We start from the raw sequence: 23,766 nt of genomic DNA, 5'->3' as shown, positions 1-23,766 counted from the left end.
ATGCAGAACGAGTTGTTTCTTAGCTTCCCAAAGAGCTGGAAGCAAGATGCTTTGGGGACTATCTCTGTCTTTGGAAACAATTCAGCACTTTGTGCCTTGAAGCTCTAGGGCAATGTAGCACACCCACAGCAGAAGTTCTACTTCAGCCAGATCAGGCCTGCAAAGAAACTGCGTTTCACAGCCCTTTGTAAGGGATGTTCCCGGTAGGCTGTAAGAGCCCAATGCAGAACGAGTTGTTTCTTAGCTTCCCAAAGAGCTGGAAGCAAGATGCTTTGGGGACTATCTCTGTCTTTGGAAACAATTCAGCACTTTGTGCCTTGAAGCTCTAGGGCAATGTAGCACACCCACAGCAGAAGTTCTACTTCAGCCAGATCAGGCCTGCAAAGAAACTGCGTTTCACAGCCCTTTGTAAGGGATGTTCCCGGTAGGCTGTAAGAGCCCAATGCAGAGCGAGTTGTTTCTTAGCTTCCCAAAGAGCTGGAAGCAAGATGCTTTGGGGACTATCTCTGTCTTTGGAAACAATTCAGCACTTTGTGCCTTGAAGCTCTAGGGCAATGTAGCACACCCACAGCAGAAGTTCTAATTCAGCCAGATCAGGCCTGCAAAGAAACTGCGTTTCACAGCCCTTTGTAAGGGATGTTCCCGGTAGGCTGTAAGAGCCCAATGCAGAACGAGTTGTTTCTTAGCTTCCCAAAGAGCTGGAAGCAAGATGCTTTGGGGACTATCTCTGTCTTTGGAAACAATTCAGCACTTTGTGCCTTGAAGCTCTAGGGCAATGTAGCACACCCAGAGCAGAAGTTCTACTTCAGCCAGATCAGGCCTGCAAAGAAACTGCGTTTCACAGCCCTTTGTAAGGGATGTTCCCGGTAGGCTGTAAGAGCCCAATGCAGAGCGAGTTGTTTCTTAGCTTCCCAAAGAGCTGGAAGCAAGATGCTTTGGGGACTATCTCTGTCTTTGGAAACAATTCAGCACTTTGTGCCTTGAAGCTCTAGGGCAATGTAGCACACCCACAGCAGAAGTTCTACTTCAGCCAGATCAGGCCTGCAAAGAAACTGCGTTTCACAGCCCTTTGTAAGGGATGTTCCCGGTAGGCTGTAAGAGCCCAATGCAGAACGAGTTGTTTCTTAGCTTCCCAAAGAGCTGGAAGCAAGATGCTTTGGGGACTATCTCTGTCTTTGGAAACAATTCAGCACTTTGTGCCTTGAAGCTCTAGGGCAATGTAGCACACCCACAGCAGAAGTTCTACTTCAGCCAGATCAGGCCTGCAAAGAAACTGCGTTTCACAGCCCTTTGTAAGGGATGTTCCCGGTAGGCTGTAAGAGCCCAATGCAGAGCGAGTTGTTTCTTAGCTTCCCAAAGAGCTGGAAGCAAGATGCTTTGGGGACTATCTCTGTCTTTGGAAACAATTCAGCACTTTGTGCCTTGAAGCTCTAGGGCAATGTAGCACACCCAGAGCAGAAGTTCTACTTCAGCCAGATCAGGCCGGCAAAGAAACTGCGTTTCACAGCCCTTTGTAAGGGATGTTCCCGGTAGGCTGTAAGAGCCCAATGCAGAACGAGTTGTTTCTTAGCTTCGCAAAGAGCTGGAAGCAAGATGCTTTGGGGACTATCTCTGTCTTTGGAAACAATTCAGCACTTTGTGCCTTGAAGCTCTAGGGCAATGTAGCACACCCAGAGCAGAAGTTCTACTTCAGCCAGATCAGGCCTGCAAAGAAACTGCGTTTCACAGCCCTTTGTCAGGGATGTTCCCGGTAGGCTGTAAGAGCCCAATGCAGAGCGAGTTGTTTCTTAGCTTCCCAAAGAGCTGGAAGCAAGATGCTTTGGGGACTATCTATGTCTTTGGAAACAATTCAGCACTTTGTGCCTTGAAGCTCTAGGGCAATGTAGCACACCCACAGCAGAAGTTCTACTTCAGCCAGATCAGGCCTGCAAAGAAACTGCGTTTCACAGCCCTTTGTAAGGGATGTTCCCGGTAGGCTGTAAGAGCCCAATGCAGAACGAGTTGTTTCTTAGCTTCCCAAAGAGCTGGAAGCAAGATGCTTTGGGGACTATCTCTGTCTTTGGAAACAATTCAGCACTTTGTGCCTTGAAGCTCTAGGGCAATGTAGCACACCCAGAGCAGAAGTTCTACTTCAGCCAGATCAGGCCTGCAAAGAAACTGCGTTTCACAGCCCTTTGTAAGGGATGTTCCCGGTAGGCTGTAAGAGCCCAATGCAGAACGAGTTGTTTCTTAGCTTCCCAAAGAGCTGGAAGCAAGATGCTTTGGGGACTATCTCTGTCTTTGGAAACAATTCAGCACTTTGTGCCTTGAAGCTCTAGGGCAATGTAGCACACCCACAGCAGAAGTTCTACTTCAGCCAGATCAGGCCTGCAAAGAAACTGCGTTTCACAGCCCTTTGTAAGGGATGTTCCCGGTAGGCTGTAAGAGCCCAATGCAGAACGAGTTGTTTCTTAGCTTCCGAAAGAGCTGGAAGCAAGATGCTTTGGGGACTATCTCTGTCTTTGGAAACAATTCAGCACTTTGTGCCTTGAAGCTCTAGGGCAATGTAGCACACCCAGAGCAGAAGTTCTACTTCAGCCAGATCAGGCCTGCAAAGAAACTGCGTTTCACAGCCCTTTGTAAGGGATGTTCCCGGTAGGCTGTAAGAGCCCAATGCAGAACGAGTTGTTTCTTAGCTTCCCAAAGAGCTGGAAGCAAGATGCTTTGGGGACTATCTCTGTCTTTGGAAACAATTCAGCACTTTGTGCCTTGAAGCTCTAGGGCAATGTAGCACACCCACAGCAGAAGTTCTACTTCAGCCAGATCAGGCCTGCAAAGAAACTGCGTTTCACAGCCCTTTGTAAGGGATGTTCCCGGTAGGCTGTAAGAGCCCAATGCAGAGCGAGTTGTTTCTTAGCTTCCCAAAGAGCTGGAAGCAAGATGCTTTGGGGACTATCTCTGTCTTTGGAAACAATTCAGCACTTTGTGCCTTGAAGCTCTAGGGCAATGTAGCACACCCACAGCAGAAGTTCTACTTCAGCCAGATCAGGCCTGCAAAGAAACTGCGTTTCACAGCCCTTTGTAAGGGATGTTCCCGGTAGGCTGTAAGAGCCCAATGCAGAACGAGTTGTTTCTTAGCTTCCCAAAGAGCTGGAAGGAAGATGCTTTGGGGACTATCTCTGTCTTTGGAAACAATTCAGCACTTTGTGCCTTGAAGCTCTAGGGCAATGTAGCACACCCACAGCAGAAGTTCTACTTCAGCCAGATCAGGTTGCAAAGAAACTGCGTTTCACAGCCCTTTGTAAGGGATGTTCCCGGTAGGCTGTAAGAGCCCAATGCAGAGCGAGTTGTTTCTTAGCTTCCCAAAGAGCTGGAAGCAAGATGCTTTGGGGACTATCTCTGTCTTTGGAAACAATTCAGCACTTTGTGCCTTGAAGCTCTAGGGCAATGTAGCGCACCCACAGCAGAAGTTCTACTTCAGCCAGATCAGGCCTGCAAAGAAACTGCGTTTCACAGCCCTTTGTAAGGGATGTTCCCGGTAGGCTGTAAGAGCCCAATGCAGAACGAGTTGTTTCTTAGCTTCCCAAAGAGCTGGAAGCAAGATGCTTTGGGGACTATCTCTGTCTTTGGAAACAATTCAGCACTTTGTGCCTTGAAGCTCTAGGGCAATGTAGCACACCCAGAGCAGAAGTTCTACTTCAGCCAGATCAGGCCTGCAAAGAAACTGCGTTTCACAGCCCTTTGTAAGGGATGTTCCCGGTAGGCTGTAAGAGCCCAATGCAGAGCGAGTTGTTTCTTAGCTTCCCAAAGAGCTGGAAGCAAGATGCTTTGGGGACTATCTCTGTCTTTGGAAACAATTCAGCACTTTGTGCCTTGAAGCTCTAGGGCAATGTAGCACACCCAGAGCAGAAGTTCTACTTCAGCCAGATCAGGCCTGCAAAGAAACTGCGTTTCACAGCCCTTTGTAAGGGATGTTCCCGGTAGGCTGTAAGAGCCCAATGCAGAGCGAGTTGTTTCTTAGCTTCCCAAAGAGCTGGAAGCAAGATGCTTTGGGGACTATCTCTGTCTTTGGAATCAATTCAGCACTTTGTGCCTTGAAGCTCTAGGGCAATGTAGCACACCCACAGCAGAAGTTCTACTTCAGCCAGATGAGGCCTGCAAAGAAACTGCGTTTCACAGCCCTTTGTAAGGGATGTTCCCGATAGGCTGTAAGAGCCCAATGCAGAACGAGTTGTTTCTTAGCTTCCCAAAGAGCTGGAAGCAAGATGCTTTGGGGACTATCTCTGTCTTTGGAAACAATTCAGCACTTTGTGCCTTGAAGCTCTAGGGCAATGTAGCACACCCAGAGCAGAAGTTCTACTTCAGCCAGATCAGGCCTGCAAAGAAACTGCGTTTCACAGCCCTTTGTAAGGGATGTTCCCGGTAGGCTGTAAGAGCCCAATGAAGAGCGAGTTGTTTCTTAGCTTCCCAAAGAGCTGGAAGCAAGATGCTTTGGGGACTATCTCTGTCTTTGGAAACAATTCAGCACTTTGTGCCTTGAAGCTCTAGGGCAATGTAGCACACCCACAGCAGAAGTTCTACTTCAGCCAGATCAGGCCTGCAAAGAAACTGCGTTTCACAGCCCTTTGTAAGGTTTGTTCCCGGTAGGCTGTAAGAGCCCAATGCAGAACGAGTTGTTTCTTAGCTTCCCAAAGAGCTGGAAGCAAGATGCTTTGGGGACTATCTCTGTCTTTGGAAACAATTCAGCACTTTGTGCCTTGAAGCTCTAGGGCAATGTAGCACACCCACAGCAGAAGTTCTACTTCAGCCAGATAAGGCCTGCAAAGAAACTGCGTTTCACAGCCCTTTGTAAGGGATGTTCCCGGTAGGCTGTAAGAGCCCAATGCAGAGCGAGTTGTTTCTTAGCTTCCCAAAGAGCTGGAAGCAAGATGCTTTGGGGACTATCTCTGTCTTTGGAAACAATTCAGCACTTTGTGCCTTGAAGCTCTAGGGCAATGTAGCACACCCACAGCAGAAGTTCTACTTCAGCCAGATCAGGCCGGCAAAGAAACTGCGTTTCACAGCCCTTTGTAAGGGATGTTCCCGGTAGGCTGTAAGAACCCAATGCAGAGCGAGTTGTTTCTTAGCTTCCCAAAGAGCTGGAAGCAAGATGCTTTGGGGACTATCTCTGTCTTTGGAAACAATTCAGCACTTTGTGCCTTGAAGCTCTAGGGCAATGTAGCACACCCACAGCAGAAGTTCTACTTCAGCCAGATCAGGTTGCAAAGAAACTACGTTTCACAGCCCTTTGTAAGGGATGTTCCCGGTAGGCTGTAAGAGCCCAATGCAGAGCGAGTTGTTTCTTAGCTTCCCAAAGAGCTGGAAGCAAGATGCTTTGGGGACTATCTCTGTCTTTGGAAACAATTCAGCACTTTGTGCCTTGAAGCTCTAGGGCAATGTAGCACACCCAGAGCAGAAGTTCTACTTCAGCCAGATCAGGCCTGCAAAGAAACTGCGTTTCACAGCCCTTTGTAAGGGATGTTCCCGGTAGGCTGTAAGAGCCCAATGCAGAACGAGTTGTTTCTTAGCTTCCCAAAGAGCTGGAAGCAAGATGCTTTGGGGACTATCTCTGTCTTTGGAAACAATTCAGCACTTTGTGCCTTGAAGCTCTAGGGCAATGTAGCACACCCAGAGCAGAAGTTCTACTTCAGCCAGATCAGGCCTGCAAAGAAACTGCGTTTCACAGCCCTTTGTAAGGGATGTTCCCGGTAGGCTGTAAGAGCCCAATGCAGAGCGAGTTGTTTCTTAGCTTCCCAAAGAGCTGGAAGCAACATGCTTTGGGGACTATCTCTGTCTTTGGAAACAATTCAGCACTTTGTGCCTTGAAGCTCTAGGGCAATGTAGCACACCCACAGCAGAAGTTCTACTTCAGCCAGATCAGGCCGGCAAAGAAACTGCGTTTCACAGCCCTTTGTAAGGGATGTTCCCGGTAGGCTGTAAGAACCCAATGCAGAACGAGTTGTTTCTTAGCTTCCCAAAGAGATGGAAGCAAGATGCTTTGGGGCCTATCTCTGTCTTTGGAAACAATTCAGCAGTTTGTACCTTGAAGCTCTAGGGCAATGTAGCCCACCCACAGCAGAAGTTCTACTTCAGCCAGATCAGGCCTGCAAAGAAACTGCGTTTCACAGCCCTTTGTAAGGGATGTTCCCGGTAGGCTGTAAGAGCCCAATGCAGAACGAGTTGTTTCTTAGCTTCCCAAAGAGCTGGAAGCAAGATGCTTTGGGGACTATCTCTGTCTTTGGAAACAATTCAGCACTTTGTGCCTTGAAGCTCTAGGGCAATGTAGCACACCCACAGCAGAAGTTCTACTTCAGCCAGATCAGGCCTGCAAAGAAACTGCGTTTCACAGCCCTTTGTAAGGTTTGTTCCCGGTAGGCTGTAAGAGCCCAATGCAGAACGAGTTGTTTCTTAGCTTCACAAAGAGCTGGAAGCAAGATGCTTTGGGGACTATCTCTGTCTTTGGAAACAATTCAGCACTTTGTGCCTTGAAGCTCTAGGGCAATGTAGCACACCCACAGCAGAAGTTCTACTTCAGCCAGATAAGGCCTGCAAAGAAACTGCGTTTCACAGCCCTTTGTAAGGGATGTTCCCGGTAGGCTGTAAGAGCCCAATGCAGAGCGAGTTGTTTCTTAGCTTCCCAAAGAGCTGGAAGCAAGATGCTTTGGGGACTATCTCTGTCTTTGGAAACAATTCAGCACTTTGTGCCTTGAAGCTCTAGGGCAATGTAGCACACCCACAGCAGAAGTTCTACTTCAGCCAGATCAGGCCGGCAAAGAAACTGCGTTTCACAGCCCTTTGTAAGGGATGTTCCCGGTAGGCTGTAAGAGCCCAATGCAGAACGAGTTGTTTCTTAGCTTCCCAAAGAGCTGGAAGCAAGATGCTTTGGGGACTATCTCTGTCTTTGGAAACAATTCAGCACTTTGTGCCTTGAAGCTCTAGGGCAATGTAGCACACCCAGAGCAGAAGTTCTACTTCAGCCAGATCAGGCCTGCAAAGAAACTGCGTTTCACAGCCCTTTGTAAGGGATGTTCCCGGTAGGCTGTAAGAGCCCAATGCAGAGCGAGTTGTTTCTTAGCTTCCCAAAGAGCTGGAAGCAAGATGCTTTGGGGACTATCTCTGTCTTTGGAAACAATTCAGCACTTTGTGCCTTGAAGCTCTAGGGCAATGTAGCACACCCACAGCAGAAGTTCTACTTCAGCCAGATCAGGCCTGCAAAGAAACTGCGTTTCACAGCCCTTTGTAAGGGATGTTCCCGGTAGGCTGTAAGAGCCCAATGCAGAACGAGTTGTTTCTTAGCTTCCCAAAGAGCTGGAAGCAAGATGCTTTGGGGACTATCTCTGTCTTTGGAAACAATTCAGCACTTTGTGCCTTGAAGCTCTAGGGCAATGTCGCACACCCACAGCAGAAGTTCTACTTCAGCCAGATCAGGCCTGCAAAGAAACTGCGTTTCACAGCCCTTTGTAAGGGATGTTCCCGGTAGGCTGTAAGAGCCCAATGCAGAACGAGTTGTTTCTTAGCTTCCCAAAGAGCTGAAAGCAAGATGCTTTGGGGACTATCTCTGTCTTTGGAAACAATTCAGCACTTTGTGCCTTGAAGCTCTAGGGCAATGTAGCACACCCACAGCAGAAGTTCTACTTCAGCCAGATCAGGCCTGCAAAGAAACTGCGTTTCACAGCCCTTTGTAAGGGATGTTCCCGGTAGGCTGTAAGAGCCCAATGCAGAGCGAGTTGTTTCTTAGCTTCCCAAAGAGCTGGAAGCAAGATGCTTTGGGGACTATCTCTGTCTTTGGAAACAATTCAGCACTTTGTGCCTTGAAGCTCTAGGGCAATGTAGCACACCCACAGCAGAAGTTCTACTTCAGCCAGATCAGGCCTGCAAAGAAACTGCGTTTCACAGCCCTTTGTAAGGGATGTTCCCGGTAGGCTGTAAGAGCCCAATGCAGAACGAGTTGTTTCTTAGCTTCCCAAAGAGCTGGAAGCAAGATGCTTTGGGGACTATCTCTGTCTTTGGAAACAATTCAGCACTTTGTGCCTTGAAGCTCTAGGGCAATGTAGCACACCCAGAGCAGAAGTTCTACTTCAGCCAGATCAGGCCTGCAAAGAAACTGCGTTTCACAGCCCTTTGTAAGGGATGTTCCCGGTAGGCTGTAAGAGCCCAATGCAGAGCGAGTTGTTTCTTAGCTTCCCAAAGAGCTGGAAGCAAGATGCTTTGGGGACTATCTCTGTCTTTGGAAACAATTCAGCACTTTGTGCCTTGAAGCTCTAGGGCAATGTAGCACACCCACAGCAGAAGTTCTACTTCAGCCAGATCAGGCCTGCAAAGAAACTGCGTTTCACAGCCCTTTGTAAGGGATGTTCCCGGTAGGCTGTAAGAGCCCAATGCAGAACGAGTTGTTTCTTAGCTTCCCAAAGAGCTGGAAGCAAGATGCTTTGGGGACTATCTCTGTCTTTGGAAACAATTCAGCACTTTGTGCCTTGAAGCTCTAGGGCAATGTAGCACACCCACAGCAGAAGTTCTACTTCAGCCAGATCAGGCCTGCAAAGAAACTGCGTTTCACAGCCCTTTGTAAGGGATGTTCCCGGTAGGCTGTAAGAGCCCAATGCAGAGCGAGTTGTTTCTTAGCTTCCCAAAGAGCTGGAAGCAAGATGCTTTGGGGACTATCTCTGTCTTTGGAAACAATTCAGCACTTTGTGCCTTGAAGCTCTAGGGCAATGTAGCACACCCACAGCAGAAGTTCTACTTCAGCCAGATCAGGCCTGCAAAGAAACTGCGTTTCACAGCCCTTTGTAAGGGATGTTCCCGGTAGGCTGTAAGAGCCCAATGCAGAACGAGTTGTTTCTTAGCTTCCCAAAGAGCTGGAAGCAAGATGCTTTGGGGACTATCTCTGTCTTTGGAAACAATTCAGCACTTTGTGCCTTGAAGCTCTAGGGCAATGTAGCACACCCACAGCAGAAGTTCTACTTCAGCCAGATCAGGCCTGCAAAGAAACTGCGTTTCACAGCCCTTTGTAAGGGATGTTCCCGGTAGGCTGTAAGAGCCCAATGCAGAGCGAGTTGTTTCTTAGCTTCCCAAAGAGCTGGAAGCAAGATGCTTTGGGGACTATCTCTGTCTTTGGAAACAATTCAGCCCTTTGTGCCTTGAAGCTCTAGGGCAATGTAGCACACCCACAGCAGAAGTTCTACTTCAGCCAGATCAGGCCTGCAAAGAAACTGCGTTTCACAGCCCTTTGTAAGGGATGTTCCCGGTAGGCTGTAAGAGCCCAATGCAGAACGAGTTGTTTCTTAGCTTCCCAAAGAGCTGGAAGCAAGATGCTTTGGGGACTATCTCTGTCTTTGGAAACAATTCAGCACTTTGTGCCTTGAAGCTCTAGGGCAATGTAGCACACCCACAGCAGAAGTTCTACTTCAGCCAGATCAGGCCTGCAAAGAAACTGCGTTTCACAGCCCTTTGTAAGGGATGTTCCCGGTAGGCTGTAAGAGCCCAATGCAGAACGAGTTGTTTCTTAGCTTCCCAAAGAGCTGGAAGCAAGATGCTTTGGGGACTATCTCTGTCTTTGGAAACAATTCAGCACTTTGTGCCTTGAAGCTCTAGGGCAATGTAGCACACCCACAGCAGAAGTTCTACTTCAGCCAGATCAGGCCTGCAAAGAAACTGCGTTTCACAGCCCTTTGTAAGGGATGTTCCCGGTAGGCTGTAAGAGCCCAATGCAGAGCGAGTTGTTTCTTAGCTTCCCAAAGAGCTGGAAGCAAGATGCTTTGGGGACTATCTCTGTCTTTGGAAACAATTCAGCCCTTTGTGCCTTGAAGCTCTAGGGCAATGTAGCACACCCACAGCAGAAGTTCTACTTCAGCCAGATCAGGCCTGCAAAGAAACTGCGTTTCACAGCCCTTTGTAAGGGATGTTCCCGGTAGGCTGTAAGAGCCCAATGCAGAACGAGTTGTTTCTTAGCTTCCCAAAGAGCTGGAAGCAAGATGCTTTGGGGACTATCTCTGTCTTTGGAAACAATTCAGCACTTTGTGCCTTGAAGCTCTAGGGCAATGTAGCACACCCAGAGCAGAAGTTCTACTTCAGCCAGATCAGGCCTGCAAAGAAACTGCGTTTCACAGCCCTTTGTAAGGGATGTTCCCGGTAGGCTGTAAGAGCCCAATGCAGAGCGAGTTGTTTCTTAGCTTCCCAAAGAGCTGGAAGCAAGATGCTTTGGGGACTATCTCTGTCTTTGGAAACAATTCAGCCCTTTGTGCCTTGAAGCTCTAGGGCAATGTAGCACACCCACAGCAGAAGTTCTACTTCAGCCAGATCAGGCCTGCAAAGAAACTGCGTTTCACAGCCCTTTGTAAGGGATGTTCCCGGTAGGCTGTAAGAGCCCAATGCAGAACGAGTTGTTTCTTAGCTTCCCAAAGAGCTGGAAGCAAGATGCTTTGGGGACTATCTCTGTCTTTGGAAACAATTCAGCACTTTGTGCCTTGAAGCTCTAGGGCAATGTAGCACACCCAGAGCAGAAGTTCTACTTCAGCCAGATCAGGCCTGCAAAGAAACTGCGTTTCACAGCCCTTTGTAAGGGATGTTCCCGGTAGGCTGTAAGAGCCCAATGCAGAGCGAGTTGTTTCTTAGCTTCCCAAAGAGCTGGAAGCAAGATGCTTTGGGGACTATCTCTGTCTTTGGAAACAATTCAGCCCTTTGTGCCTTGAAGCTCTAGGGCAATGTAGCACACCCACAGCAGAAGTTCTACTTCAGCCAGATCAGGCCTGCAAAGAAACTGCGTTTCACAGCCCTTTGTAAGGGATGTTCCCGGTAGGCTGTAAGAGCCCAATGCAGAACGAGTTGTTTCTTAGCTTCCCAAAGAGCTGGAAGCAAGATGCTTTGGGGACTATCTCTGTCTTTGGAAACAATTCAGCACTTTGTGCCTTGAAGCTCTAGGGCAATGTAGCACACCCACAGCAGAAGTTCTACTTCAGCCAGATCAGGCCTGCAAAGAAACTGCGTTTCACAGCCCTTTGTAAGGGATGTTCCCGGTAGGCTGTAAGAGCCCAATGCAGAGCGAGTTGTTTCTTAGCTTCCCAAAGAGCTGGAAGCAAGATGCTTTGGGGACTATCTCTGTCTTTGGAAACAATTCAGCACTTTGTGCCTTGAAGCTCTAGGGCAATGTAGCACACCCACAGCAGAAGTTCTACTTCAGCCAGATCAGGCCTGCAAAGAAACTGCGTTTCACAGCCCTTTGTAAGGGATGTTCCCGGTAGGCTGTAAGAGCCCAATGCAGAACGAGTTGTTTCTTAGCTTCCCAAAGAGCTGGAAGCAAGATGCTTTGGGGACTATCTCTGTCTTTGGAAACAATTCAGCACTTTGTGCCTTGAAGCTCTAGGGCAATGTAGCACACCCACAGCAGAAGTTCTACTTCAGCCAGATCAGGCCGGCAAAGAAACTGCGTTTCACAGCCCTTTGTAAGGGATGTTCCCGGTAGGCTGTAAGAGCCCAATGCAGAGCGAGTTGTTTCTTAGCTTCCCAAAGAGCTGGAAGCAAGATGCTTTGGGGACTATCTCTGTCTTTGGAAACAATTCAGCCCTTTGTGCCTTGAAGCTCTAGGGCAATGTAGCACACCCACAGCAGAAGTTCTACTTCAGCCAGATCAGGCCTGCAAAGAAACTGCGTTTCACAGCCCTTTGTAAGGGATGTTCCCGGTAGGCTGTAAGAGCCCAATGCAGAACGAGTTGTTTCTTAGCTTCCCAAAGAGCTGGAAGCAAGATGCTTTGGGGACTATCTCTGTCTTTGGAAACAATTCAGCACTTTGTGCCTTGAAGCTCTAGGGCAATGTAGCACACCCAGAGCAGAAGTTCTACTTCAGCCAGATCAGGCCTGCAAAGAAACTGCGTTTCACAGCCCTTTGTAAGGGATGTTCCCGGTAGGCTGTAAGAGCCCAATGCAGAACGAGTTGTTTCTTAGCTTCCCAAAGAGCTGGAAGCAAGATGCTTTGGGGACTATCTCTGTCTTTGGAAACAATTCAGCACTTTGTGCCTTGAAGCTCTAGGGCAATGTAGCACACCCACAGCAGAAGTTCTACTTCAGCCAGATCAGGCCTGCAAAGAAACTGCGTTTCACAGCCCTTTGTAAGGGATGTTCCCGGTAGGCTGTAAGAGCCCAATGCAGAGCGAGTTGTTTCTTAGCTTCCCAAAGAGCTGGAAGCAAGATGCTTTGGGGACTATCTCTGTCTTTGGAAACAATTCAGCACTTTGTGCCTTGAAGCTCTAGGGCAATGTAGCACACCCACAGCAGAAGTTCTACTTCAGCCAGATCAGGCCTGCAAAGAAACTGCGTTTCACAGCCCTTTGTAAGGGATGTTCCCGGTAGGCTGTAAGAGCCCAATGCAGAACGAGTTGTTTCTTAGCTTCCCAAAGAGCTGGAAGCAAGATGCTTTGGGGACTATCTCTGTCTTTGGAAACAATTCAGCACTTTGTGCCTTGAAGCTCTAGGGCAATGTAGCACACCCACAGCAGAAGTTCTACTTCAGCCAGATCAGGCCTGCAAAGAAACTGCGTTTCACAGCCCTTTGTAAGGGATGTTCCCGGTAGGCTGTAAGAGCCCAATGCAGAGCGAGTTGTTTCTTAGCTTCCCAAAGAGCTGGAAGCAAGATGCTTTGGGGACTATCTCTGTCTTTGGAAACAATTCAGCACTTTGTGCCTTGAAGCTCTAGGGCAATGTAGCACACCCACAGCAGAAGTTCTACTTCAGCCAGATCAGGCCTGCAAAGAAACTGCGTTTCACAGCCCTTTGTAAGGGATGTTCCCGGTAGGCTGTAAGAGCCCAATGCAGAACGAGTTGTTTCTTAGCTTCCCAAAGAGCTGGAAGCAAGATGCTTTGGGGACTATCTCTGTCTTTGGAAACAATTCAGCACTTTGTGCCTTGAAGCTCTAGGGCAATGTAGCACACCCAGAGCAGAAGTTCTACTTCAGCCAGATCAGGCCTGCAAAGAAACTGCGTTTCACAGCCCTTTGTAAGGGATGTTCCCGGTAGGCTGTAAGAGCCCAATGCAGAACGAGTTGTTTCTTAGCTTCCCAAAGAGCTGGAAGCAAGATGCTTTGGGGACTATCTCTGTCTTTGGAAACAATTCAGCACTTTGTGCCTTGAAGCTCTAGGGCAATGTAGCACACCCACAGCAGAAGTTCTACTTCAGCCAGATCAGGCCTGCAAAGAAACTGCGTTTCACAGCCCTTTGTAAGGGATGTTCCCGGTAGGCTGTAAGAGCCCAATGCAGAGCGAGTTGTTTCTTAGCTTCCCAAAGAGCTGGAAGCAAGATGCTTTGGGGACTATCTCTGTCTTTGGAAACAATTCAGCACTTTGTGCCTTGAAGCTCTAGGGCAATGTAGCACACCCACAGCAGAAGTTCTACTTCAGCCAGATCAGGCCTGCAAAGAAACTGCGTTTCACAGCCCTTTGTAAGGGATGTTCCCGGTAGGCTGTAAGAGCCCAATGCAGAACGAGTTGTTTCTTAGCTTCCCAAAGAGCTGGAAGCAAGATGCTTTGGGGACTATCTCTGTCTTTGGAAACAATTCAGCACTTTGTGCCTTGAAGCTCTAGGGCAATGTAGCACACCCACAGCAGAAGTTCTACTTCAGCCAGATCAAGCCTGCAAAGAGACTGCGTTTCACAGCCCTTTGTAAGGGATGTTCCCGGTAGGCTGTAAGAGCCCAATGCAGAGCGAGTTGTTTCTTAGCTTCCCAAAGAGCTGGAAGCAAGATGCTTTGGGGACTATCTCTGTCTTTGGAAACAATTCAGCACTTTGTGCCTTGAAGCTCTAGGGCAATGTAGCACACCCACAGCAGAAGTTCTACTTCAGCCAGATCAGGCCTGCAAAGAAACTGCGTTTCACAGCCCTTTGTAAGGGATGTTCCCGGTAGGCTGTAAGAGCCCAATGCAGAACGAGTTGTTTCTTAGCTTCCCAAATAGCTGGAAGCAAGATGCTTTGGGGACTATCTCTGTCTTTGGAAACACTTCAGCACTTTGTGCCTTGAAGCTCTAGGGCAATGTAGCACACCCACAGCAGAAGTTCTACTTCAGCCAGATCAGGCCTGCAAAGAAACTGCGTTTCACAGCCCTTTGTAAGGGATGTTCCCGGTAGGCTGTAAGAGCCCAATGCAGAGCGAGTTGTTTCTTAGCTTCCCAAAGAGCTGGAAGCAAGATGCTTTGGGGACTATCTCTGTCTTTGGAAACAATTCAGCACTTTGTGCCTTGAAGCTCTAGGGCAATGTAGCACACCCACAGCAGAAGTTCTACTTCAGCCAGATCAGGCCGGCAAAGAAACTGCGTTTCACAGCCCTTTGTAAGGGATGTTCCCGGTAGGCTGTAAGAGCCCAATGCAGAACGAGTTGTTTCTTAGCTTCCCAAAGAGCTGGAAGCAAGATGCTTTGGGGACTATCTCTGTCTTTGGAAACAATTCAGCACTTTGTGCCTTGAAGCTCTAGGGCAATGTAGCACACCCACAGCAGAAGTTCTAATTCAGCCAGATCAGGCCTGCAAAGAAACTGCGTTTCACAGCCCTTTGTAAGGGATGTTCCCGGTAGGCTGTAAGAGCCCAATGCAGAGCGAGTTGTTTCTTAGCTTCCCAAAGAGCTGGAAGCAAGATGCTTTGGGGACTATCTCTGTCTTTGGAAACAATTCAGCACTTTGTGCCTTGAAGCTCTAGGGCAATGTAGCACACCCACAGCAGAAGTTCTACTTCAGCCAGATCAGGCCTGCAAAGAAACTGCGTTTCACAGCCCTTTGTAAGGGATGTTCCCGGTAGGCTGTAAGAGCCCAATGCAGAACGAGTTGTTTCTTAGCTTCCCAAAGAGCTGGAAGCAAGATGCTTTGGGGACTATCTCTGTCTTTGGAAACAATTCAGCACTTTGTGCCTTGAAGCTCTAGGGCAATGTAGCACACCCAGAGCAGAAGTTCTACTTCAGCCAGATCAGGCCTGCAAAGAAACTGCGTTTCACAGCCCTTTGTAAGGGATGTTCCCGGTAGGCTGTAAGAGCCCAATGCAGAGCGAGTTGTTTCTTAGCTTCCCAAAGAGCTGGAAGCAAGATGCTTTGGGGACTATCTCTGTCTTTGGAAACAATTCAGCACTTTGTGCCTTGAAGCTCTAGGGCAATGTAGCACACCCAGAGCAGAAGTTCTACTTCAGCCAGATCAGGCCTGCAAAGAAACTGCGTTTCACAGCCCTTTGTAAGGGATGTTCCCGGTAGGCTGTAAGAGCCCAATGCAGAGCGAGTTGTTTCTTAGCTTCCCAAAGAGCTGGAAGCAAGATGCTTTGGGGACTATCTCTGTCTTTGGAAACAATTCAGCACTTTGTGCCTTGAAGCTCTAGGGCAATGTAGCACACCCACAGCAGAAGTTCTACTTCAGCCAGATCAGGCCTGCAAAGAAACTGCGTTTCACAGCCCTTTGTAAGGGATGTTCCCGGTAGGCTGTAAGAGCCCAATGCAGAACGAGTTGTTTCTTAGCTTCCCAAAGAGCTGGAAGCAAGATGCTTTGGGGACTATCTCTGTCTTTGGAAACAATTCAGCACTTTGTGCCTTGAAGCTCTAGGGCAATGTAGCACACCCACAGCAGAAGTTCTACTTCAGCCAGATCAGGCCTGCAAAGAAACTGCGTTTCACAGCCCTTTGTAAGGGATGTTCCCGGTAGGCTGTAAGAGCCCAATGCAGAACGAGTTGTTTCTTAGCTTCCCAAAGAGCTGGAAGCAAGATGCTTTGGGGACTATCTCTGTCTTTGGAAACAATTCAGCACTTTGTGCCTTGAAGCTCTAGGGCAATGTAGCACACCCACAGCAGAAGTTCTACTTCAGCCAGATCAGGCCGGCAAAGAAACTGCGTTTCACAGCCCTTTGTAAGGGATGTTCCCGGTAGGCTGTAAGAGCCCAATGCAGAACGAGTTGTTTCTTAGCTTCCCAAAGAGCTGGAAGCAAGATGCTTTGGGGACTATCTCTGTCTTTGGAAACAATTCAGCACTTTGTGCCTTGAAGCTCTAGGGCAATGTAGCACACCCACAGCAGAAGTTCTACTTCAGCCAGATCAGGCCTGCAAAGAAACTGCGTTTCACAGCCCTTTGTAAGGGATGTTCCCGGTAGGCTGTAAGAGCCCAATGCAGAGCGAGTTGTTTCTTAGCTTCCCAAAGAGCTGGAAGCAAGATGCTTTGGGGACTATCTCTGTCTTTGGAAACAATTCAGCACTTTGTGCCTTGAAGCTCTAGGGCAATGTAGCACACCCACAGCAGAAGTTCTACTTCAGCCAGATCAGGCCTGCAAAGAAACTGCGTTTCACAGCCCTTTGTAAGGGATGTTCCCGGTAGGCTGTAAGAGCCCAATGCAGAACGAGTTGTTTCTAAGCTTCCCAAAGAGCTGGAAGCAAGATGCTTTGGGGACTATCTCTGTCTTTGGAAACAATTCAGCACTTTGTGCCTTGAAGCTCTAGGGCAATGTAGCACACCCACAGCAGAAGTTCTACTTCAGCCAGATCAGGCCTGCAAAGAAACTGCGTTTCACAGCCCTTTGTAAGGGATGTTCCCGGTAGGCTGTAAGAGCCCAATGCAGAACGAGTTGTTTCTTAGCTTCCCAAAGAGCTGGAAGCAAGATGCTTTGGGGACTATCTCTGTCTTTGGAAACAATTCAGCACTTTGTGCCTTGAAGCTCTAGGGCAATGTAGCACACCCACAGCAGAAGTTCTACTTCAGCCAGATCAGGCCTGCAAAGAAACTGCGTTTCACAGCCCTTTGTAAGGGATGTTCCCGGTAGGCTGTAAGAGCCCAATGCAGAGCGAGTTGTTTCTTAGCTTCCCAAAGAGCTGGAAGCAAGATGCTTTGGGGACTATCTCTGTCTTTGGAATCAATTCAGCACTTTGTGCCTTGAAGCTCTAGGGCAATGTAGCACACCCACAGCAGAAGTTCTACTTCAGCCAGATGAGGCCTGCAAAGAAACTGCGTTTCACAGCCCTTTGTAAGGGATGTTCCCGATAGGCTGTAAGAGCCCAATGCAGAACGAGTTGTTTCTTAGCTTCCCAAAGAGCTGGAAGCAAGATGCTTTGGGGACTATCTCTGTCTTTGGAAACAATTCAGCACTTTGTGCCTTGAAGCTCTAGGGCAATGTAGCACACCCAGAGCAGAAGTTCTACTTCAGCCAGATCAGGCCTGCAAAGAAACTGCGTTTCACAGCCCTTTGTAAGGGATGTTCCCGGTAGGCTGTAAGAGCCCAATGCAGAGCGAGTTGTTTCTTAGCTTCCCAAAGAGCTGGAAGCAAGATGCTTTGGGGACTATCTCTGTCTTTGGAAACAATTCAGCACTTTGTGCCTTGAAGCTCTAGGGCAATGTAGCACACCCACAGCAGAAGTTCTACTTCAGCCAGATCAGGCCTGCAAAGAAACTGCGTTTCACAGCCCTTTGTAAGGTTTGTTCCCGGTAGGCTGTAAGAGCCCAATGCAGAACGAGTTGTTTCTTAGCTTCCCAAAGAGCTGGAAGCAAGATGCTTTGGGGACTATCTCTGTCTTTGGAAACAATTCAGCACTTTGTGCCTTGAAGCTCTAGGGCAATGTAGCACACCCACAGCAGAAGTTCTACTTCAGCCAGATAAGGCCTGCAAAGAAACTGCGTTTCACAGCCCTTTGTAAGGGATGTTCCCGGTAGGCTGTAAGAGCCGAATGCAGAGCGAGTTGTTTCTTAGCTTCCCAAAGAGCTGGAAGCAAGATGCTTTGGGGACTATCTCTGTCTTTGGAAACAATTCAGCACTTTGTGCCTTGAAGCTCTAGGGCAATGTAGCACACCCACAGCAGAAGTTCTACTTCAGCCAGATCAGGCCGGCAAAGAAACTGCGTTTCACAGCCCTTTGTAAGGGATGTTCCCGGTAGGCTGTAAGAACCCAATGCAGAGCGAGTTGTTTCTTAGCTTCCCAAAGAGCTGGAAGCAAGATGCTTTGGGGACTATCTCTGTCTTTGGAAACAATTCAGCACTTTGTGCCTTGAAGCTCTAGGGCAATGTAGCACACCCACAGCAGAAGTTCTACTTCAGCCAGATCAGGTTGCAAAGAAACTACGTTTCACAGCCCTTTGTAAGGGATGTTCCCGGTAGGCTGTAAGAGCCCAATGCAGAGCGAGTTGTTTCTTAGCTTCCCAAAGAGCTGGAAGCAAGATGCTTTGGGGACTATCTCTGTCTTTGGAAACAATTCAGCACTTTGTGCCTTGAAGCTCTAGGGCAATGTAGCACACCCACAGCAGAAGTTCTACTTCAGCCAGATCAGGCCTGCAAAGAAACTGCGTTTCACAGCCCTTTGTAAGGGATGTTCCCGGTAGGCTGTAAGAGCCCAATGCAGAACGAGTTGTTTCTTAGCTTCCCAAAGAGCTGGAAGCAAGATGCTTTGGGGACTATCTCTGTCTTTGGAAACAATTCAGCACTTTGTGCCTTGAAGCTCTAGGGCAATGTAGCACACCCACAGCAGAAGTTCTACTTCAGCCAGATCAGGCCTGCAAAGAAACTGCGTTTCACAGCCCTTTGTAAGGGATGTTCCCGGTAGGCTGTAAGAGCCCAATGCAGAGCGAGTTGTTTCTTAGCTTCCCAAAGAGCTGGAAGCAAGATGCTTTGGGGACTATCTCTGTCTTTGGAAACAATTCAGCACTTTGTGCCTTGAAGCTCTAGGGCAATGTAGCACACCCACAGCAGAAGTTCTACTTCAGCCAGATCAGGCCGGCAAAGAAACTGCGTTTCACAGCCCTTTGTAAGGGATGTTCCCGGTAGGCTGTAAGAACCCAATGCAGAACGAGTTGTTTCTTAGCTTCCCAAAGAGATGGAAGCAAGATGCTTTGGGGCCTATCTCTGTCTTTGGAAACAATTCAGCAGTTTGTGCCTTGAAGCTCTAGGGCAATGTAGCCCACCCACAGCAGAAGTTCTACTTCAGCCAGATCAGGCCTGCAAAGAAACTGCGTTTCACAGCCCTTTGTAAGGGATGTTCCCGGTAGGCTGTAAGAGCCCAATGCAGAACGAGTTGTTTCTTAGCTTCCCAAAGAGCTGGAAGCAAGATGCTTTGGGGACTATCTCTGTCTTTGGAAACAATTCAGCACTTTGTGCCTTGAAGCTCTAGGGCAATGTAGCACACCCAGAGCAGAAGTTCTACTTCAGCCAGATCAGGCCTGCAAAGAAACTGCGTTTCACAGCCCTTTGTAAGGTTTGTTCCCGGTAGGCTGTAAGAGCCCAATGCAGAACGAGTTGTTTCTTAGCTTCACAAAGAGCTGGAAGCAAGATGCTTTGGGGACTATCTCTGTCTTTGGAAACAATTCAGCACTTTGTGCCTTGAAGCTCTAGGGCAATGTAGCACACCCACAGCAGAAGTTCTACTTCAGCCAGATCAGGCCTGCAAAGAAACTGCGTTTCACAGCCCTTTGTAAGGGATGTTCCCGGTAGGCTGTAAGAGCCCAATGCAGAGCGAGTTGTTTCTTAGCTTCCCAAAGAGCTGGAAGCAAGATGCTTTGGGGACTATCTCTGTCTTTGGAAACAATTCAGCACTTTGTGCCTTGAAGCTCTAGGGCAATGTAGCACACCCACAGCAGAAGTTCTACTTCAGCCAGATCAGGCCGGCAAAGAAACTGCGTTTCACAGCCCTTTGTAAGGGATGTTCCCGGTAGGCTGTAAGAGCCCAATGCAGAACGAGTTGTTTCTTAGCTTCCCAAAGAGCTGGAAGCAAGATGCTTTGGGGACTATCTCTGTCTTTGGAAACAATTCAGCACTTTGTGCCTTGAAGCTCTAGGGCAATGTAGCACACCCACAGCAGAAGTTCTACTTCAGCCAGATCAGGCCTGCAAAGAAACTGCGTTTCACAGCCCTTTGTAAGGGATGTTCCCGGTAGGCTGTAAGAGCCCAATGCAGAACGAGTTGTTTCTTAGCTTCCCAAAGAGCTGGAAGCAAGATGCTTTGGGGACTATCTCTGTCTTTGGAAACAATTCAGCACTTTGTGCCTTGAAGCTCTAGGGCAATGTAGCACACCCACAGCAGAAGTTCTACTTCAGCCAGATCAGGCCTGCAAAGAAACTGCGTTTCACAGCCCTTTGTAAGGGATGTTCCCGGTAGGCTGTAAGAGCCCAATGCAGAGCGAGTTGTTTCTTAGCTTCCCAAAGAGCTGGAAGCAAGATGCTTTGGGGACTATCTCTGTCTTTGGAAACAATTCAGCACTTTGTGCCTTGAAGCTCTAGGGCAATGTAGCACACCCAGAGCAGAAGTTCTACTTCAGCCAGATCAGGCCTGCAAAGAAACTGCGTTTCACAGCCCTTTGTAAGGGATGTTCCCGGTAGGCTGTAAGAGCCCAATGCAGAACGAGTTGTTTCTAAGCTTCCCAAAGAGCTGGAAGCAAGATGCTTTGGGGACTATCTCTGTCTTTGGAAACAATTCAGCACTTTGTGCCTTGAAGCTCTAGGGCAATGTAGCACACCCACAGCAGAAGTTCTACTTCAGCCAGATCAGGCCTGCAAAGAAACTGCGTTTCACAGCCCTTTGTAAGGGATGTTCCCGGTAGGCTGTAAGAGCCCAATGCAGAACGAGTTGTTTCTTAGCTTCCCAAAGAGCTGGAAGCAAGATGCTTTGGGGACTATCTCTGTCTTTGGAAACAATTCAGCACTTTGTGCCTTGAAGCTCTAGGGCAATGTAGCACACCCACAGCAGAAGTTCTACTTCAGCCAGATCAGGCCTGCAAAGAAACTGCGTTTCACAGCCCTTTGTAAGGGATGTTCCCGGTAGGCTGTAAGAGCCCAATGCAGAGCGAGTTGTTTCTTAGCTTCCCAAAGAGCTGGAAGCAAGATGCTTTGGGAACTATCTCTGTCTCTGGAATCAATTCAGCACTTTGTGCCTTGAAGCTCTAGGGCAATGTAGCACACCCACAGCAGAAGTTCTACTTCAGCCAGATGAGGCCTGCAAAGAAACTGCGTTTCACAGCCCTTTGTAAGGGATGTTGCCGGTAGGCTGTAAGAGCCCAATGCAGAACGAGTTGTTTCTTAGCTTCCCAAAGAGCTGGAAGCAAGATGCTTTGGGGACTATCTCTGTCTTTGGAAACAATTCAGCACTTTGTGCCTTGAAGCTCTAGGGCAATGTAGCACACCCACAGCAGAAGTTCTACTTCAGCCAGATCAGGCCTGCAAAGAAACTGCGTTTCACAGCCCTTTGTAAGGGATGTTCCCGGTAGGCTGTAAGAGCCCAATGCAGAGCGAGTTGTTTCTTAGCTTCCCAAAGAGCTGGAAGCAAGATGCTTTGGGGACTATCTCTGTCTTTGGAAACAATTCAGCACTTTGTGCCTTGAAGCTCTAGGGCAATGTAGCACACCCAGAGCAGAAGTTCTACTTCAGCCAGATCAGGCCTGCAAAGAAACTGCGTTTCACAGCCCTTTGTAAGGGATGTTCCCGGTAGGCTGTAAGAGCCCAATGCAGAACGAGTTGTTTCTAAGCTTCCCAAAGAGCTGGAAGCAAGATGCTTTGGGGACTATCTCTGTCTTTGGAAACAATTCAGCACTTTGTGCCTTGAAGCTCTAGGGCAATGTAGCACACCCACAGCAGAAGTTCTACTTCAGCCAGATCAGGCCTGCAAAGAAACTGCGTTTCACAGCCCTTTGTAAGGGATGTTCCCGGTAGGCTGTAAGAGCCCAATGCAGAACGAGTTGTTTCTTAGCTTCCCAAAGAGCTGGAAGCAAGATGCTTTGGGGACTATCTCTGTCTTTGGAAACAATTCAGCACTTTGTGCCTTGAAGCTCTAGGGCAATGTAGCACACCCACAGCAGAAGTTCTACTTCAGCCAGATCAGGCCTGCAAAGAAACTGCGTTTCACAGCCCTTTGTAAGGGATGTTCCCGGTAGGCTGTAAGAGCCCAATGCAGAGCGAGTTGTTTCTTAGCTTCCCAAAGAGCTGGAAGCAAGATGCTTTGGGGACTATCTCTGTCTTTGGAATCAATTCAGCACTTTGTGCCTTGAAGCTCTAGGGCAATGTAGCACACCCACAGCAGAAGTTCTACTTCAGCCAGATGAGGCCTGCAAAGAAACTGCGTTTCACAGCCCTTTGTAAGGGATGTTCCCGATAGGCTGTAAGAGCCCAATGCAGAACGAGTTGTTTCTTAGCTTCCCAAAGAGCTGGAAGCAAGATGCTTTGGGGACTATCTCTGTCTTTGGAAACAATTCAGCACTTTGTGCCTTGAAGCTCTAGGGCAATGTAGCACACCCACAGCAGAAGTTCTACTTCAGCCAGATCAGGCCTGCAAAGAAACTGCGTTTCACAGCCCTTTGTAAGGGATGTTCCCGGTAGGCTGTAAGAGCCCAATGCAGAGCGAGTTGTTTCTTAGCTTCCCAAAGAGCTGGAAGCAAGATGCTTTGGGGACTATCTCTGTCTTTGGAAACAATTCAGCACTTTGTGCCTTGAAGCTCTAGGGCAATGTAGCACACCCACAGCAGAAGTTCTACTTCAGCCAGATCAGGCCTGCAAAGAAACTGCGTTTCACAGCCCTTTGTAAGGTTTGTTCCCGGTAGGCTGTAAGAGCCCAATGCAGAACGAGTTGTTTCTTAGCTTCCCAAAGAGCTGGAAGCAAGATGCTTTGGGGACTATCTCTGTCTTTGGAAACAATTCAGCACTTTGTGCCTTGAAGCTCTAGGGCAATGTAGCACACCCACAGCAGAAGTTCTACTTCAGCCAGATAAGGCCTGCAAAGAAACTGCGTTTCACAGCCCTTTGTAAGGGATGTTCCCGGTAGGCTGTAAGAGCCCAATGCAGAGCGAGTTGTTTCTTAGCTTCCCAAAGAGCTGGAAGCAAGATGCTTTGGGGACTATCTCTGTCTTTGGAAACAATTCAGCACTTTGTGCCTTGAAGCTCTAGGGCAATGTAGCACACCCACAGCAGAAGTTCTACTTCAGCCAGATCAGGCCGGCAAAGAAACTGCGTTTCACAGCCCTTTGTAAGGGATGTTCCCGGTAGGCTGTAAGAACCCAATGCAGAGCGAGTTGTTTCTTAGCTTCCCAAAGAGCTGGAAGCAAGATGCTTTGGGGACTATCTCTGTCTTTGGAAACAATTCAGCACTTTGTGCCTTGAAGCTCTAGGGCAATGTAGCACACCCACAGCAGAAGTTCTACTTCAGCCAGATCAGGTTGCAAAGAAACTACGTTTCACAGCCCTTTGTAAGGGATGTTCCCGGTAGGCTGTAAGAGCCCAATGCAGAGCGAGTTGTTTCTTAGCTTCCCAAAGAGCTGGAAGCAAGATGCTTTGGGGACTATCTCTGTCTTTGGAAACAATTCAGCACTTTGTGCCTTGAAGCTCTAGGGCAATGTAGCACACCCACAGCAGAAGTTCTACTTCAGCCAGATCAGGCCTGCAAAGAAACTGCGTTTCACAGCCCTTTGTAAGGGATGTTCCCGGTAGGCTGTAAGAGCCCAATGCAGAACGAGTTGTTTCTTAGCTTCCCAAAGAGCTGGAAGCAAGATGCTTTGGGGACTATCTCTGTCTTTGGAAACAATTCAGCACTTTGTGCCTTGAAGCTCTAGGGCAATGTAGCACACCCAGAGCAGAAGTTCTACTTCAGCCAGATCAGGCCTGCAAAGAAACTGCGTTTCACAGCCCTTTGTAAGGGATGTTCCCGGTAGGCTGTAAGAGCCCAATGCAGAGCGAGTTGTTTCTTAGCTTCCCAAAGAGCTGGAAGCAACATGCTTTGGGGACTATCTCTGTCTTTGGAAACAATTCAGCACTTTGTGCCTTGAAGCTCTAGGGCAATGTAGCACAC

This window comes from Equus asinus, chromosome 2 (genome assembly GCF_041296235.1).
Source record: "Equus asinus isolate D_3611 breed Donkey chromosome 2, EquAss-T2T_v2, whole genome shotgun sequence".
NCBI lineage: Eukaryota > Metazoa > Chordata > Mammalia > Perissodactyla > Equidae > Equus > Equus asinus.
The sequence above is the reverse complement of the archived record's forward strand: the minus strand, read 5'-3'. Positions refer to the sequence as shown.